This window comes from Coregonus lavaretus, assembly GCF_964263955.1.
Source record: "Coregonus lavaretus genome assembly, chromosome: 8".
NCBI classification, from domain to species: Eukaryota; Metazoa; Chordata; class Actinopteri; order Salmoniformes; family Salmonidae; genus Coregonus; species Coregonus lavaretus.
This window is the reverse complement of record NC_139995.1, coordinates 6,625,590-6,642,951: the sequence shown is the minus strand read 5'-3', so window position 1 is coordinate 6,642,951 and position 17,362 is coordinate 6,625,590. Positions and strand designations below refer to the sequence as shown.

The following is a 17,362-nucleotide window of genomic DNA, read 5'->3' as shown; positions in this document are numbered from 1 at the left end:
CTTTGGTCTTGGCCATAGTGGAGTTTGGAGTGTGACTGTTTGAGGTTGTGGACAGGTGTATTTTATACTGATAACAAGTTCAAACAGGTGGCATTAATATAGGAAATGAGTGGAGGACAGAGGAGCCTCTTAAATAAGAAGGTACAGGTCTGTGAGAGCCAGAAATCTTGCTTGTTTGTAGGTGACCAAATACTTATTTTCCACCATAATTTGCAAATAAATTCATGAAAAATCCTACAATGTGATTCTCTGGATTTTCTTTCCTCAATTTGTCTGTCATAGTTGACGTGTACCTATGATGAAAATTACAGGCCTCTCTCATCTTTTTAAGTGGGAGAACTTGCACAATTGGTGGCTGACTAAATACTTTGTTTCCCCACTGTATATAATCTTTCTCTCTGTCTTGGAAGGTAAAGACTTTGTGTCCCCGAAATGGCACCCTATTCCCTATATAGTGCACTAATGTTGACCAAGGCCCATGGAATAGGGTGCCCCGGAATAGGGTGCCATTTAGGACGAACACTTGTTTAAGATGGTTGGAAACTTATTGGTTGGAAACTTATATTACTCTGTTATTATTCAGTGTATTCATATGTTAGGGCTGAACTGCATATCTGATTCACTGCTGTCATTTTTCTTCCCATGGATTTCTTAGTTTACTCCACTCCACTCCATATAGGGATTTCTCTGGTATACTGTAGATATTGACCGGTTTCAGTTTGAATGAGAAGTATATTTCACACGCTAAGGCCCCTCGTCTCCAAAGAACATAATAATAATGTCAATAATAATAATAAAGATGAATAATGCAGAGGTTGTTGCTATGATACGATATGTGTGTCCCAAATGCCATCCCTTTCCCTTTATAGGGCCCATAGGTCTCCGGTCAAAAGTAGTGCACTATATAGGTAAAAGGGTGCCATTTGGGACAAACACTTGAAAAACCGTAGGTCATGCAGATGGTTGATTGAGGAAGAAACACTGTTTCTCTGCCATGGAAAGATATTTATTATTTACAAGTGTGTGAAGCAGGAAGAAATAGATTTTGCAATACAGAATTCAAAGAGAATTATAGATTGCTAGCTGGACCACTGTGATTTGCCCCCTACTCTACTTTATTTATATTGCTGACGTTCCCCACGGCTTTAGGAAGGAGATTTAAAGGCGGGTGAATAGTGTGTTGAGGAAATAGGGAGGTCAAGACCTGATAGTTGAATGTAGGGGAATTTTAATAAGGCAACTTTGTAGAGAGACACCACACAATGGTTATGTAAACATTTCTGTGCAGACAAACTCTTCAAAACGTGTTGTATCGCAACCGTTGTGTCAAATGCGTTGTTCATCAGTTGTACAACCTGTGTGTTTTGGAGCCTTTGGAAACTGAGTGAGAGGGAGAATGATAGACATAAATAAAGACTCCCTACAGACTCCCTATAATAACAGCACAACACCACACATAAACTACACGCATCAGAGAGTACCATTTATTGAAATATTATTTTTATGTCTGCATGCTTCGGGGGCATGGAAATGAGAGCCCTACATTCAATACATTCAACCCATCAATACGGTAGCAGCCACGTAGCGCAGCGTAACAGAGATGTATTGCTTTTTTAGATCCCCAATCAGATTTGGTTGCTGCTCCCCGCGGGCACTTATACCAGTCAGCCACAAAGGAGTGGGCCCTGCCAGGCTGACAAATACTACAATCACTCAGAGAGAGGGGGTATAGAGTGAAAAGGGTAGGAGGATAAAGAGAAGTGTGTGTGTGTGTGAGAGAGAGACACTAATGTTATTTCTCACGCTAATATTAAAGTCCCTTTTAATAACCCCAAAAATATTGCGAAAAACAGGTAGGGGAGAGAATGGTAAGTTTAGTCATGTTTTACATTCAGCATCACTCCGTCAAGGGAAATACAGTTTTATTTCTAACAAAGATATCTACATATATTTCAGGATTCCTGGAAATTATCAGATTTCATGTAAATATTACGGTTTTGAAAATATATATTGACAAAAAAAAAGTACATTGGCACAACTTACCCCAGGCATGGGGTAAATTAAGCCGCGAGATGGGGTAAGTTAAGCATCATTAAACCTCTAACACAAATTCATTTGACTTGGTGAAAAGCAGTTTTTTGGACCTAACTTGCTACCACTTTTTCCATGTGGTTTCTTCCTTCACAGACTCCATGAAATTATGACCTCTTTCTAAATATTTGGTAAAATTATACATTTTGTGTATGGTTTCCTAGAAACAAGGGTGGTTCAACTTAACCCTTAGGCTCAACTTACCCAAGTCTTCCCTAATACTTTGTGAAGATTTTATTAAAAGCCATTGTCACACCTGCAGGTAATTCCATTATGGTTCTGCAATTAAAATGAAGGACATGTTCCCCCACATTCTGAAATTGAATTTTTTGTCCCCCCCGGTTTTATCATTGGAATGTGATACAAAACAAGGCAACGGTGTGCTTTAGGACCAAGCGGACACCTCCGAGCGGTCGGGTAGGCTGTTTGGAGTGTTTATCCGACTGGAAACAATTTAATAAAAATGTATGACTTCTAAAACCAAAGTTGCGTCCCTGGATGAATCACGCTTCACCATCTGGCAGGCCGACGGACTAATCTGGGTTTGGCGAATGCCAGGAGAACGATACCTGCCCCAATGCATAGTGCCAATTGTAAAGTTTTTGGTGGAGGAGGAATAATGGTCTGGGGCTGTTTTTCATGGTTCTGGCTAGGCCCCTTAGTTCCAGTGAAGGGAAATCTTAACGCTACAGATTACAATGACATTCTATACGATTCTGTGCTTCCAACTTTGGGGAAGGTCCTTTCCTGTTTCAGCATGACAAGGCCTCCATGCACAAAGCGAGGTCCATACAGAAATGGTTGGTCAAGATTATTGTCGAGATGTTCATGTAGTGTACCACCACTCATTTCAGCACTGTGAACCTTTCGAAACAAACAAGTAGACTATACAAACATGCAAACAAGTAAACAAACATGCAACATAGAAAATGACAAGAACCTGAATGCTTGTTTATTTTCACACAGTGAGGATGGGCTGGTAGTTAGCACTTACAGAACAACCCACGGAGGTGTTTACACATTTACGTTCACCCCTCACGTGGGAAACACAGACCTGCAAAACATCTGGTTCCACCATAACACAGAGCAAAGTGAAAACCAACACAGCACAGCTTCTCACTGGGTTCCAATACTATTTGGAATGATTTCAAAGATTTACTTAATCTGGGCTTAATTCAGCTTGCCTGGCACAATGGAACCATCAGAATAGTCACGAGTGCAAACCCATCTGGAACTCCAGGCAGACTAGAGCAAATGCTCTAAGTATTTGAAAGACTTCAAATAGTGTTTGAACCCAGGTCTGGAGCCAAGTGAATACCACAGCTTCTCACAGTGCCACCATTCTGTCAGCAGGGAGCACACAGGTCTCACAGGGATGAGACCGGGAGGCAGGGAGGGAGAAGACAGTCACAGTGCACCAGGTTCAACAAAGACAAAGAGAGAAGGAGAAAGAGAGGGCAGACATTGTATTTTTTATGTGTGCTAGAATTGGGCCATGGCATTTGTGTCACAGTCTTTTGAAAAATGCATCAAAGCCAATGGAAAAAGTAGGAGAGACCGGGACTCTGGGCATACGGGTAGCCAAAACATAGCACAATGATTTGAGGCTAGGCTACTCTGGCTGCCTTTCTCCCTACTCACACAGGTGGCTTTGAAATGAAATGTCACATCTTATGAAAATGAAAACTGTCTGAAATTATGGAAATATGGATATGTTTTTCTTTCTTCTATCACTGTACACCGAGACAAACTTTGCAACTTAATTAGAAGGTTTGCTCAATTTACATAGGAAAAAAAGAGACCAGATGTCATTCAAACCTGAAGAGAAGAGGTGAGTGTGAATTACAACAACCACAAAGAACATTTCTATTTTACATTTGGTTTGTCATTTTGAGTGCAAATGTCACATCCATAATGCTGGCATTGCGCCAATAGCCTGTCCACCTTATGTAGCCCCGCCCATTTGACCTAGTTTCTTTCTACTTCTGGCCCATTCACAAACAAGTAATCCCATCGTTAAATATGAATGACATTTGTAAAAACTATTATATAAAGAGCACAGAATTTGAAAGGTTAATTCTATGTTAAGGAAAATTATTGAAAAACATTTTCACATAGTATAAGCACTTGGAAGCCAACGTTAGCATAATTATCATTCTCATAGACTAAACATGGCGGCCGAGCTACTTAGCATATTACACTGTACTTAGTGGGGCATTCAGGTAGCCTGGCGGGTAGGAGCATTGGGCCAGTAACCGAAAGGTTGCTGGATCGAGTCCCCGAGCTGACAAGGTATAAATCTGTCGTTCTGCCCCTGTGGAAGGCAGTTGTTCCTCTGTTCCTCGGGCGCCGTGGATGTCGATTAAGGCAGCCCTCCACACCTCTCTGATTCAGAGGGGTTGGGTTAAATGTGGAAGACACATTTCAGTTGAATGCACTCAGTTGTATAACTGACTAGAAATTCACATGCTCGTTGAGAAGTGGGAAGTTGTAAATCCGACATGATTGTGTTCAAGTGCTTTTAAAGTTGGAACAATTCTTCAACCAATAAGATTTTACCTAGCTTGATAAACTAGCTAGCTAGCATTGCTAATAATAAAGTTAGCTAGCTTGCTTAACATTGACAATATGGTGTCAAACTAGCTACATTATCCAATTGTAATTATGTAATTGTAAAAAATGAAAAGGTCAATGGTGAAACGTCAACTCTGCAACTCGGAGTTTCACACTTGTACAGTGGGGGAAAAAAGCATTTAGTCAGCCACCAATTTTGCAAGTTCTCCCACTTAAAAAGATGAGAGAGGCCTGTAATTTTCATCAAATTGAGATTTTTTTTCTCCAGAAAATCACATTGTAGGATTTTTTATGAATTTATTTGCAAATTATGGTGGAAAATAAGTATTTGGTCACCTACAAACAAGCAAGATGTCTGGCTCTCACAGACCTGTAACTTCTTCTTTAGGAGGCTCCTCTGTCCTCCACTCGTTACCTGTATTAATGGCACCTGTTTGAACTTGTTATCAGTATAAAAGACACCTGTCCACAACCTCAAACAGTCACACTCCAAACTCCACTATGGCCAAGACCAAACAGCTGTCAAAGGACACCAGAAACAAAATTGTAGACCTGCACCAGGCTGGGAAGACTGAATCTGCAATAGGTAAGCAGCTTGGTTTGAAGAAATCAACTGTGGGAGCAATTATTAGGAAATGGAAGACATACAAGACCACTGATAATCTCCCTCGATCTGGGGCTCCACGCAAGATCTCACCCCGTGGGGTCAAAATGATCACAAGAACAGTGAGCAAAAATCCCAGAACCACACGGGGGGACCTAGTGAATGACCTGCAGAGAGCTGGGACCAAAGTAACAAAGCCTACCATCAGTAACACACTACGCCGCCAGGGACTCAAATCCTGCAGTGCCAGACGTGTCCCCCTGCTTAAGCCAGTACATGTCCAGGCCCGTCTGAAGTTTGCTAGAGTGCATTTGGATGATCCAGAAGAGGATTGGGAGAATGTCATATGGTCAGATGAAACCGAAATAGAACTTTTTGGTAAAAACTCAACTCGTCGTGTTTGGAGGACAAAGAATGCCGAGTTGCATCCAAAGAACACCATACCTACTGTGAAGCATGGGGGTGGAAACATCATGCTTTGGGGCTGTTCTTCTGCAAAGGGACCAGGACGACTGATCCGTGTAAAGGAAAGAATGAATGGGGCCATGTATCGTGAGATTTTGAGTGAAAACCTCCTTCCATCAGCAAGGGCATTGAAGATTAAACGTGGCTGGGTCTTTCAGCATGACAATGTTCCCAAATACACCGCCCGGGCAACGAAGGAGTGGCTTCGTAAGAAGCATTTCAAGGTCCTGGAGTGGCCTAGCCAGTCTCCAGATCTCAACCCCATAGAAAATCTTTGGAGGGAGTTGAAAGTCTGTGTTGCCCAGCGACAGCCCCAAAACATCACTGCTCTAGAGGAGATCTGCATGGAGGAATGGGCCAAAATACCAGCAACAGTGTGTGAAAACCTTGTGAAGACTTACAGAAAACGTTTGACCTGTGTCATTGCCAACAAAGGGTATATAACAAAATATTGAGAAACTTTTGTTATTGACCAAATACTTATTTTCCACCATAATTTGCAAATAAATTCATTACAAATCCTACAATGTGATTTTCTGGATTTTTTTTCTTCTCATTTTGTCTGTCATAGTTGACGTGTACCTATGATGAAAATTACAGGCCTCTCTCATCTTTTTAAGTGGGAGAACTTGCACAATTGGTGGCTGACTAAATACTTTTTTCCCCCACTGTAATTACGACTTGGAGGGTCATTCAAGTGAAACTTCCCAGTCGGAAGTACGACCCTCCAATAACTCCGATAGCATGTGAACACCCCATAATGGTTGTTATCCATACAGGCTGTATACCTTTCCAATCAAAGATCAGTGCTTGAAATGACAATGTTGTTAGACACAGAATATCAATGACAAAAGACAGAAATAGTGCCGAAATGTTTTATGTAAATAACATTAGGATATTTGCAATCTGTTGTTCCACAAAGCTAACTAGGTAATCCCCATGTTAAGTCTATGAGAATGATAATAATGCTAACGTCAGCTTCCGAGTGCTTATACTACGTGAAAGCAAATATATATATTTTTTTATCTATAATTTTCCTCACCAGAGAATTGCCATATCTTTCCAATTCTGTGCACGTTATTTTATAGTTTTCTAAATAATAAGGTATATTTAACGACCTCATCAGCTGTGTGTCAATGCACAATCGCAACAAATTGGATGCGCCCTTGTTGCCAGGCTGCATAAGCTGGATACGATTTAGGAAGTACAGACTTATTATAGGTGTTTTTATCAGGTAGGAAAATCTCCCCACTCTTCTACTTCCAGTTATTTTTAGTGGTTGTGAGTTGTGTTGTCAGTGGCTGTGGTTTGTCAGTGGTTAAGTGTTCTTACCTCCTGAAAAAAATTCTAACAGATTGTGTTGAATCAAAAATGGTCATTCACTCACAGCCTTAGCTGCCAATGCCTTCTGTTTATGAACAACCATTCCTCACACCTTCTGCTGCGAGGGATGGTGAATATCAATGTTAGTTGGATTTTACCTCTAACAAGCATCTCACTGTTAATGCAAATGAGATACAAATGATTAATTCATGTTTTCTTTAACCAGGTAAGCCAATGAAGAACGCCCCCGTATTTATTTACAATGACAACCTGGCAAGGGTCAAACGGACATAGACAGGTTGAATAGGACTCGATGTAATATAATGGTCCGGTTTGGCTCAGTTGGCTAAAGCATGGCGCTAGCAACACCAAGGTCCTGGGTTAAATTCCTGCAGGGATCATATCTGTGCACTCACTGTACTGTAAGTCGCTTTGAATATGTGTCTGCTAAGTGACATTGTGTTTACTTTCATGTCTATAACTGTTTCAGTGTAGCCCCTGCTCTGGTCCAGTTCCATTGTATAATAAAACCATGGCCACAGAGGAGCAGAAAGCAGTCAAAGCAGCATCCATTATTTGTCAGGGAGGCGGGTGGGTCATAGCCAGGGTCAGTATGTTGCTCCAGACCTGGTTTAGTTGAAATGAGACGTCTGTATTCCCCTAGCAAAGCATGGCAAACTCCTGTCACTGAGACTGCACCTGCGTATCAAATTGCACCCTTATACTATATAGGGGATAGGGGGCCACACACTGGGACTCACATCTCTCCACTCCTTTCCTCTCTCCACTTTGCAGCCTGAAGGTAAAGCAGGTAAAGCAGCAGTGTGCCGGGTCGTGCAATTTGTCGGGGATCCAGGCCTGGGCTGGCGGCTGGTTTGACCTCCCTGTAGTAGAGGATGGTGTGGGGCATAGGGAGGAGTGTGTGTGGTATCCATGTGCGCGTGTGTGTGTGTTATCCTAATCCATTTTTACAGAGAAATCTCATCAGAAGCACTCTTCCTGTTAACTGAATCATAAATGGAAAACATTTAAATGTGCTGGATTGATATTGCACTCTGATTCTTCTTTTGAACACAGAGCGGAGCAATCCTTTGGGAGAACAATGGCTGATGCCTGAGACTGATGTGGAAGGGGCCAAAAGTATTGACTTTTTTCCCTCTCGTAATGCATCTCATTTTCCCATCAGTCTTTTGTTGAACACCTTTCCTTCCCGACCGTCATCAATTTCTCTATCCTCGATTCCTCGCTGCGTGTTGAAAGATGGTGGCCATTACCGTTGTCATGATGAGGTACAAAAATAGCATATTGTTCTCCTGAGAAATGTCAAATACAACTTCTTTATATAAACTCACATAGATTTTTCTGGGCAGGGCACATCATAACATAGAAGTAGAATGAATAGAACGGGCTTGGAAACTCTGGCAATTTGACTGGTAAACTCATTGGTACACTCACAATGGCTGCCTGGTATTGTGATGCAATAATTTCCATGGTAATTTGGAATGTTCTATCAACTGATGCTGGATTGCCATGGTAATGTAGAATGTTCATTCAAATGATGCTAACTGATATGGCTCATGCAATGGAATGTATTTGTTGTAATATCAGTTGAGTTGACTCAACAGATCACCACTAATGGAAGGGTACACTTCCTGCTTTTACTTCCTGGCATGGGTACACTCAAAATGGCTGCCAGCCCACCCATTATGCCATCATTGCCTTGAATTGGGACATCAGTTCTATTAATTATATTTATATGCATCAGAATCACATTGATGTGCTTCTGTGTTCTGGATTTAGAACTTGCTACTACTTAGATTTTAGAATGTTTTGGCCATGCATTCTAAATATTATGGTAGTGTGGACAGTGGATATTGACGTACAGGTACATCCAAAGTAATATATTTAATTGGCTCTGGGTACACCCTTTGCCCTGTAGAGGACATTAACATTAACAAATTGTGTCTCATTACTTCCATATATAACACCTTGTCTCTGTCCAGTTGTGTTGTGCTGTCTGGAGCGGTTCTATTTCCCCTGAGGTGCAACCTTTGACTCAGGGATGATAATAGTCATTGATTGGCCCGTAATGCAGCGACTGCAGACCTTTTAAATTCATTAACTTCCTAAATGCAACGTTCAACAAAACCACACAATTATTTACCTTGCTTCTGACACCTACTGTATAATCACTGCGACACACTACAGGTGATGCCCCCCTGCTGTATCCACACACACACTCACATGCTTCATTGTGTATATTCCCCATTATCAAGTCAGTGTCCGCCCTGAGATTGGAAGTTTTGGGTGGTGTTCTACTAAGACCCTTGAAGTATCCCAAAAATTATTTGCAGAAAAATTATTTTTGGCCTTACTGCTATTAGCCCATACAAAGGCATTGAATAACAGATTCACAACATTGAACAGCAGTCCCCCCCCAAAAAAAAATCTAAAGGAAGTTTGTTCTGAAGTTTCTGTCCTATATCTGAGACATAAAAGAAAGATCAGGAAACATCTTTTTTTTTTTTTTTTTTTACATGTATTTAACCCCTTATTTTTGGCACCCTTACAGTCTCCAACTGGGGGTCCTTCAGACGAGTCTTGTGAGGCGTCCTAGAGCAAAACAATATGTACGTGTTCGTGACAGTCTCACCTTTCCACAGAGGGGTCATATTAGTGTGTAGCCCAAACTGTTCAGGCGCTACAGACAGAAGTTGGCAGATCGGCTGTACCGACTTCAGACGAGTCCCAAGACTCTTGTGGGGGTTGTAGAGTAAAACGTAATAGTCTGTAGGCTCATGGACTGACACACACTGCTCTAGCTCTGTCACCTCTCACCGCAGATGCGGAAGTGCGACCTCGGCGGATGCGGTGGATTGAGACACATCCAATGCAAACCCCCAGATATCTCTATCTTAAACTGACAGATTTTTATGGGGATTTTTTTATTATGCTAATTAGATAAATGCAGGGGCGTGGACATCGCCTCTAGGGGTTTTTAAATACTATTTGAACCCAGGTCTGGTTGTCCCTCTCAGAGCAGATGTAATTATAAGGATTTACAGCGAGGGAAAAAAGTATTTGATCCCCTGCTGATTTTGTACGTTTGCCCACTGACAAAGAAATGATCAGTCTATAATTTCAATGGTAGGTTTATTTGAACAGTGAGAGACAGAATAACAACAACAAAAATCCAGAAAAACGCATGTCAAAAATGTTATAAATTGATTTGCATTTTATTGAGGGAAATAAGTATTTGACCCCCTCTCAATCAGAAAGATTTCTGGCTCCCAGGTGTCTTTTATACAGGTAACGAGCTGAGATTAGGAGCACACTCTTAAAGGGAGTGCTCCTAATCTCAGCTTGTTACCTGTATGAAAGATACCTGTCCACAGAAGTAATCAATCAATCAGATTCCAAACTCTCCACCATGGCCAAGACCAAAGAGCTTTCCAAGGATGTCAGGGACAAGATTGTATACCTACACAAGGGTGGAATGGGCTACAAGACCATCGCCAAGCAGCTTGGTGAGAAAGTGACAACAGTTGGTGTGATTATTCGCAAATGGAACAAACACAAAAGAACTGTCAATATCCCTCGGCCTGGGGGTCCATGCAAGATCTCACCTCGTGGAGTTGCAATGATCATGAGAACGGTGAGGAATCAGCCCAGAACTACACGGGAGGATCTTGTCAATGATCTCAAGGCAGCTGGGACCATAGTCACCAAGAAAACAATTGGTAACACACTACGCCGTGAAGGACTGAAATCCTGCAGCACACGCAAGGTCCCCCTTCTCAAGAAAGCACATATACAGGCCCGTCTGAAGTTTGCCAATGAACATCTGAATGATTCAGAGGAGAACTGGGTGAAAGTGTTGTGGTCAGATGAGACCAAAATGGAGCTCTTTGGCATCAACTCAACTCGCCGTGTTTGGAGGAGGAGGAATGCTGCCTATGACCCCAAGAACACCATCCCCACCGTCAAACATGGATTGCCATTGTATTACATTTAATTTATTGACAAGCAATTATTATTCTAGCAAACAATTACCACGGTCCTATCATACTCCCCTCAACATCCCCACCCCCCACAACAGATGCGGGACAAACACACACGCACATACTCACATACTCCAACACACTCAACCCCCCTCCCCCACAATCAACCATAAAATTAGATGCTCAACGGTTATTACATCCCAGAGCCCAACTCAAGAAAGGCACTGATTTACGGGTGCACATACAGTTACATCTGATTGAGAAAGCATGCAAGATTGACAACAATGTGAGATTTGATTAATCTATTTAATCTATGTCATGTCCTAGGTGATGGAGATCAGATCCACCCTCTTCACCTGAGACACAAACACTCTGGTCCCCCGTTGTAACCATTTTTCCCAAGCATCTCTGTGCAGTCAGACCATTGATTATTTTGTGCCACCAGGGCCACAATGATAAACCCCCTCTCTGATTGTCCGAGTGTGACCCCCCCCCATGGGTTACTGCAGCCAGTGTTGCCAGCACTGCCACTACCTAAGTGGGGGTACCCCACCGGAATCCCCACCGGCTAGGTACAAGGTCGTCAAGGTTCCTTGTATATAATGCTCTCCCATCAGGGGGCTCTGGCTTTGTAGGAACAACCCTGCCAGGCAGGCTCAGAATCTTGAGGGGGCGATGCTGCTCAAGTAGGTCTCTGACCACATTTATTTCTCTGTTTAGGCTGCATACTCACAGCAGGTCCATAAAACAGATAGGAACTTCTCTTTGGTGTATGGGTCGCTCAGGTGGGTGTCCAGGATATAGGGTTGGGGATCTTTCCATCATGATAGGACAATAAAAAATTAGATTAGATGTACACTATATTTAAAAATGTATATCCCTCATTGACACAAAATTGAAAGCTCTCTCTCACTACCCCTGCTCATAGACCTCCGTCGGCTCTGGGATATGCAACCATTTCCCCTCTCACTCACTTAACGCCGCACCTTTCCAAACACAAAAATGCACCCCACATGGTTGACTGCTGAGGAAATGGGCCGAGTGCGCAAACCGCATCCACACCTGCCGCAAGGGGGAAAGGACGCCAGGGAGAACACAGGACCAACCACAACAACCGTCCGCCAAAACAACAATTGCCCGCCAAAAAAGTGTTCTAATTAGTTGTATTTGAAGATGTATTATTCTGCTTGTTATCTTTTCTTGTTATATCGTTTTATCCTTTTATAAAATACTATACTTACTATAAATATTCTTTAATATTACTATCCCTATCATTGCTAGTATTGGGTGTTCCATTATTCGACTCCTCTATTACAACTTTTAGAATAGCCATGGAGTAGTCTTTGTGTTTCTGAACATTTGGTTGTCGATATACAGTTTATCTACCACCAGTGCAACACGTTTCCCTTTTAATCTATTTTCCTTGAAGATTGGATACAGAACTTTGCGCCTTTCTGCAATCTCCCTCGGGAACTGATCATTCATGCCTATTTTCGTGCCAGCAAGTCTTTTCCCTAGGCTTTTTACCATTGCTTTATCCTTAAAGAATGCAAATTTGGCAACGATTGGGCGCTCATATTTCTGTCCTCTTTTTCCGAAACGGTGCACACGTTCGAGTTGTATTTTATCGACAACCTCGAGTGGTATTTGAAGCGCTGTATGCAGGAAATCCTTCATAATATTCTCGGTTATTTCTCCCTCCTTTTCCTGAATACCCGTAAGTACTAGATTTTCTCTCATCGATCTAGTTTGGATGTCTAGTAAGGTTTCTCTCAGAAGGTTGTTCTCCTTTTTAAGTTCCCTAACGTCCGTTTCCATCTTAGAGACTGTCACTTTTATTTATTTTTTTTCACAATTTTTTGGTTTCTTTCTCCATTAACGCAGCTTTTTCGTCACTCATTTCAAGACTCGATTTCAACTCTTTTACGTCCTTACTGACCAATTCTAGGATGCCCAATTTGTCATTTATCGACTTCAACAGGTCGCTTTCCACACTTACCAGACCCAGTGGTGAAAAGCATATATCATCTGTATCAGTCGATGAGTCGCGTTTCCTCTTGGAGATTGGTTCTCCTCGTTTATCTTCCGCCATGTTTGGGTGTTGTTGTAATATTTGTCGATATATTTCTCTAGCCTTATGATTTGTTTTGTGTTTTTATCCAGATTGAATTTTATTAACTGTGAATATATGAAAAGCTAATATTTAGTCTAACTAACTGATTTTCAATATTATGTTTTTATCTTGAGGTGGTTTGTACCGCTTTCTATTCAATACGCCATCTTGTCTAACGCACGCGCAACGCACGAGGGGTCAAATACTTATTTCCTTCATTAAAATGCAAATCAATTTATAACATTTTTGACATGGGTTTTTCTAGATTGTGTTGTTGTTATTCTGTCTCTCACTGTTCAAATAAACCTACCATTAAAATTATAGACTGATCATGTCTTTGTCAGTGGGCAAACGTACAAAATCAGCAGGGGATACTTTTTTCCCTCACTGTAGCTAACCCCTCCCTCCCCCTCTCTCACCCTCCCTTCGCCCTCACTCACCCCTCTCTCCCCTCCCTGCCTGTTCCTCTGACCCCCTTCTGCAATCTAAGGAGCAGGAAGGGCTTGCAACAGGTCCTACAGCATACATTTAGTTAGTTTGTTTAAAATATATATATATATATATATATATATATATGTGTATGTGTAAGTGTTTTGGGATCTGGGATAAAGATGCCGATTAGGACAATGGTTGATTAGATTTTAACCCTCTGAGTCTGGTTTAATCTGTAGCACTTGTCACATATTTTAGTACTTTAAGCTAATAATCAGTGGTGGAAATAGGGGGACCCGGTTCTCCAAGGGAGGGAAATCATTTTGACAGGTGAATTCAAGGATTTTACATTAGTGGATTCCCACAGTGACTTTTTTCCATTACATCCCTACTAATAATCAGTAACATGTTGCTGACTCTCTCATGGATTATGCCCATAATCTGCCCATTGTCTCACCACTATGCTGGTTGTAGTCTAGGCAGGGTTGTGCACATACCAAAGTAGCACATGCTTTGTTTAATACCTTTCATAACACATTATTAAATACTTCATAACACATTATTCAATAAAAAGAGATATAGTCACAGCAGTACATATATTTACCAAATACTAAAAAGCACCGACGCAGTCCTAGTGCTTTATTTTTTGTGAATCAAGCTGCGGGCGACCCAAATTCTTAAATCGACAGACTTGACTTGGCACTCCACCAAAATAGTAATAAGTGCAACCACAATATCGAACCGAGCTCACAGAATAAGCATGCTTTGTCTCGTGTTGGTCGGAGTCATGATAATGTAGGTAGGGAAACTTTCACAGCTGCCAGTGCCGCAGCTGTTTAAACTTCCATACTAGGAATACATCAGCACTAGTGTACCGTTTCCTGTTTGCGTCCAAAATGGCACCATATTCCCTATATAGTGCACTATATGCCAGGACCCACAGGGCTCTGGCACTATATAGGGAGGGGAATTGGGTGTCATTTGGGACGCAGAGCCTATCCAGTACCAACTACTCTTTCCCTGTCTGTCTGTTCGCTGCCCAGGAAACATATTAATGTTCTGCAACACTGGTAAAGGCTGGATTACTTTCTGTGGTGACCTAATCATCTGGTCTATCAAATAGCTTAGAGTCAGATTTAGACCAGCTCTGTTGACTGAATAGGCCCGAGTCAGTTATTGACCTCAGAAAGCTGTGAACAACATGTTCACATCTTAAATCACAAGTTTATTGTTAGGCTATCATGATCAAAACAATTTGTTTATCAGCCTATTGTCCATTCACTTAGGCCTACTAAAAGGCGGAATTAGAAAGGAATATTTATGGCAAAAACATAGCCTAGTTAAATAGGCTACTTAATCTACTTAATGGGTGGCTTATGCTGTAGGCTACTGTTTCACCAGCTGCTGGGGTGGTGGCACAAGTAGCATGTCATGTTATGACACAAAGCCTGGCAGTGTAATTAAAATTACTAGATCATAATATAATAACAAGAGGATTGAATCAGCCTCTCGCTCTCGCTCTCTCTCTCTCTCTCTCTCTCTCGCTCTCTCTTTCTCTCTCTCACCCCTGCCTTCGTGGTTTAATTTGAAGTTTCAACATCCCATCTATCCCTTAATGTGAGTTTTCTATTTAAATTCCTGTCGTCGTCACCCTGCTGTCCCGGAAGTCTGCGGTGTCTTATCTTGTCACTCAAATTGACAGGCAGTCAGGCAGAGGCAGGCAGGGTGGAAAGGAGCTCTGTGTGGATGGGTGGGTGTGGGGGTGGGTGCTTGTGTTTGAGAGAGGCTGGCACAACACAGGAAACCATGCAGTGAGCGAGCGAGCGAGCGAGCAGCGATCTCTCTCTTTACTCTGCTAGTGTCCTTGCCCGCTCAACCCAGCCTGACAGCCTCAGCGCCTCACATGGCCCTCTGGCTCATTCATATGGAGGAGGATAGGGAGAGGAGAGGAATAACAACTGCAAAAAGTGTGTGTATACCATATATCTTTCTTCCTGAATATGTGACAGGCAGCCCACAGACATACCCATAACAATGTGCACACACATGTCTTGCGGCTCTAACATCAATGTATCCTTCCTTCCTTCAGCTCATCCCTCAGTTCTTCTTCCTGATAATAGGCATGACTGGGGCTTCCTGCTATCTGATTCGTCTGGCCAAGGGACCCCACGTCAGGTAGGACCTCCTACTCTACTGCCTGAACATCTTAGTTGTTAATTTCTGTGAAGATTAAACATGTTACCTGTGCATTTTTTGACCAATTGTTTTTGCATCTTGGTTGAGCAGCTATATCTTAAAACGCAATCACTATTTTGTAATCAACATTGGCCATTCCTATTTTAATACAGTATTTGGACACTGTAGTCATCCCTTTGTTCTATTAAACTCTGGTCATTATTGGGCCACATGATAGAGAGCAGAGAGTCATGCTGGCCTGGCCATCAGTCTGTATGTATTTGTGTTTGACCATGCTGTAGGGAGGAATAGACATCCAGTCATCCACTATGGAAAACTGAACAGTGACGATATGAAGAGTTTATTTACAAAATGTTATATTTTTTTATCTGAAATGATTACTTATGAGTACCTTCATGTGTGTGTGTAAAATATTACTGTTCTCGAATGTTTTATTCATAGATTTTAGATGTGTATGAAAATGTTAATTGTTTTGCAAAACAATGCTGGAATGGAATGTTCGTATCCTGTGTATTTGACTGTGATATGTGGTTGTCTCACTTAGCGCTCAATCTTAAGATGAATGCACTACTGTAAGTTGCTTTGGATAAGAGCATCTGCTGAATTACTAAAATCTAAAATGTAAATATTTTACTTATAGGTCTCATTACTGTATTGAATTATTTTTGTAAAACATTTTTTAAATATTGATGTCTCAAATGTATCATTTGCACATTTATTTATAAGAAATTCAGTTATTTGTTACAATGTGTAAAACCTAGCAGTACTACCTATTTGTCTGAGAGTGAGGCGGATATATATATATATAGCGTTTAGCAAAAACACATGATTATTTCTTTCTCTGAAATGAAAGCATCAAGTGATACATTTTAATCAAATACATGTCTTTCATTGAACAACCCCACGCCATGATTAGATAGTGAAAAAACACACCAATCTCTTTCATAATTTGTTTAATCATTTCTGAAAATGGTATATAGTGTTTTGGAATGAAACCCTTCATATAGAGAGTAGGGGATGTGCTGGCCTGGCCACCATTGTCTAGACTCACTAGAGTGACTTTGTTTGAGTTTGACTGTGCAGAACAGTGACAACCACATTTTGTTACTGTAATGAATAGAGGAAGTCTGCCATGAACTGTCTGTCTTAACCTCATCTCATAATCTCTCTCTCTCTTTCAATATCCCCCCTCCGCCTCCCCGCTTCCTCCCTCTCTCTCTCTCCCTCCTTCCCTCCACCTATTCTCTCCAGCTGGAACAGAAAGAACAACCCAGAGCCTTGGAACACATACGGTCCAAACTATCAGTACAAGGTAAATATCACAGTACCACAGTAGCACTTCACTTCAAGGCTACAATACATCCCAAATGGCACCCTATTCCCTACATAGTGCCTAAAAGTCCATAGCCCTATGGGACATTTGGGATGCAACCCTAGACAGTGGCACTACACTTCGTGGCCAAAGCAATTCAAGCCTCTTCTTACTCTCATAACAAATTGAAGCATCTCTATTCTCCATAACAAACACAATATATTTTGTACGGCTAGTTTCCTGAATCCACA

The 17,362-nt window shown here is 41.6% G+C and overlaps 1 long non-coding RNA gene across 1 annotated transcript; it reads left to right on the top strand.

Annotated features, from left to right (window-relative positions):
- Positions 1–15,495: 15,495 nt before the first annotated feature.
- LOC311133334 lies at positions 15,496–17,093 on the top strand. The gene is made up of 3 exons (XR_014613581.1): positions 15,496–15,570; positions 15,693–15,778; positions 17,051–17,093. It is a non-coding gene; the product is annotated as an uncharacterized lncRNA (long non-coding RNA).
- The last annotated feature ends 269 nt before the right edge of the window (positions 17,094–17,362 follow it).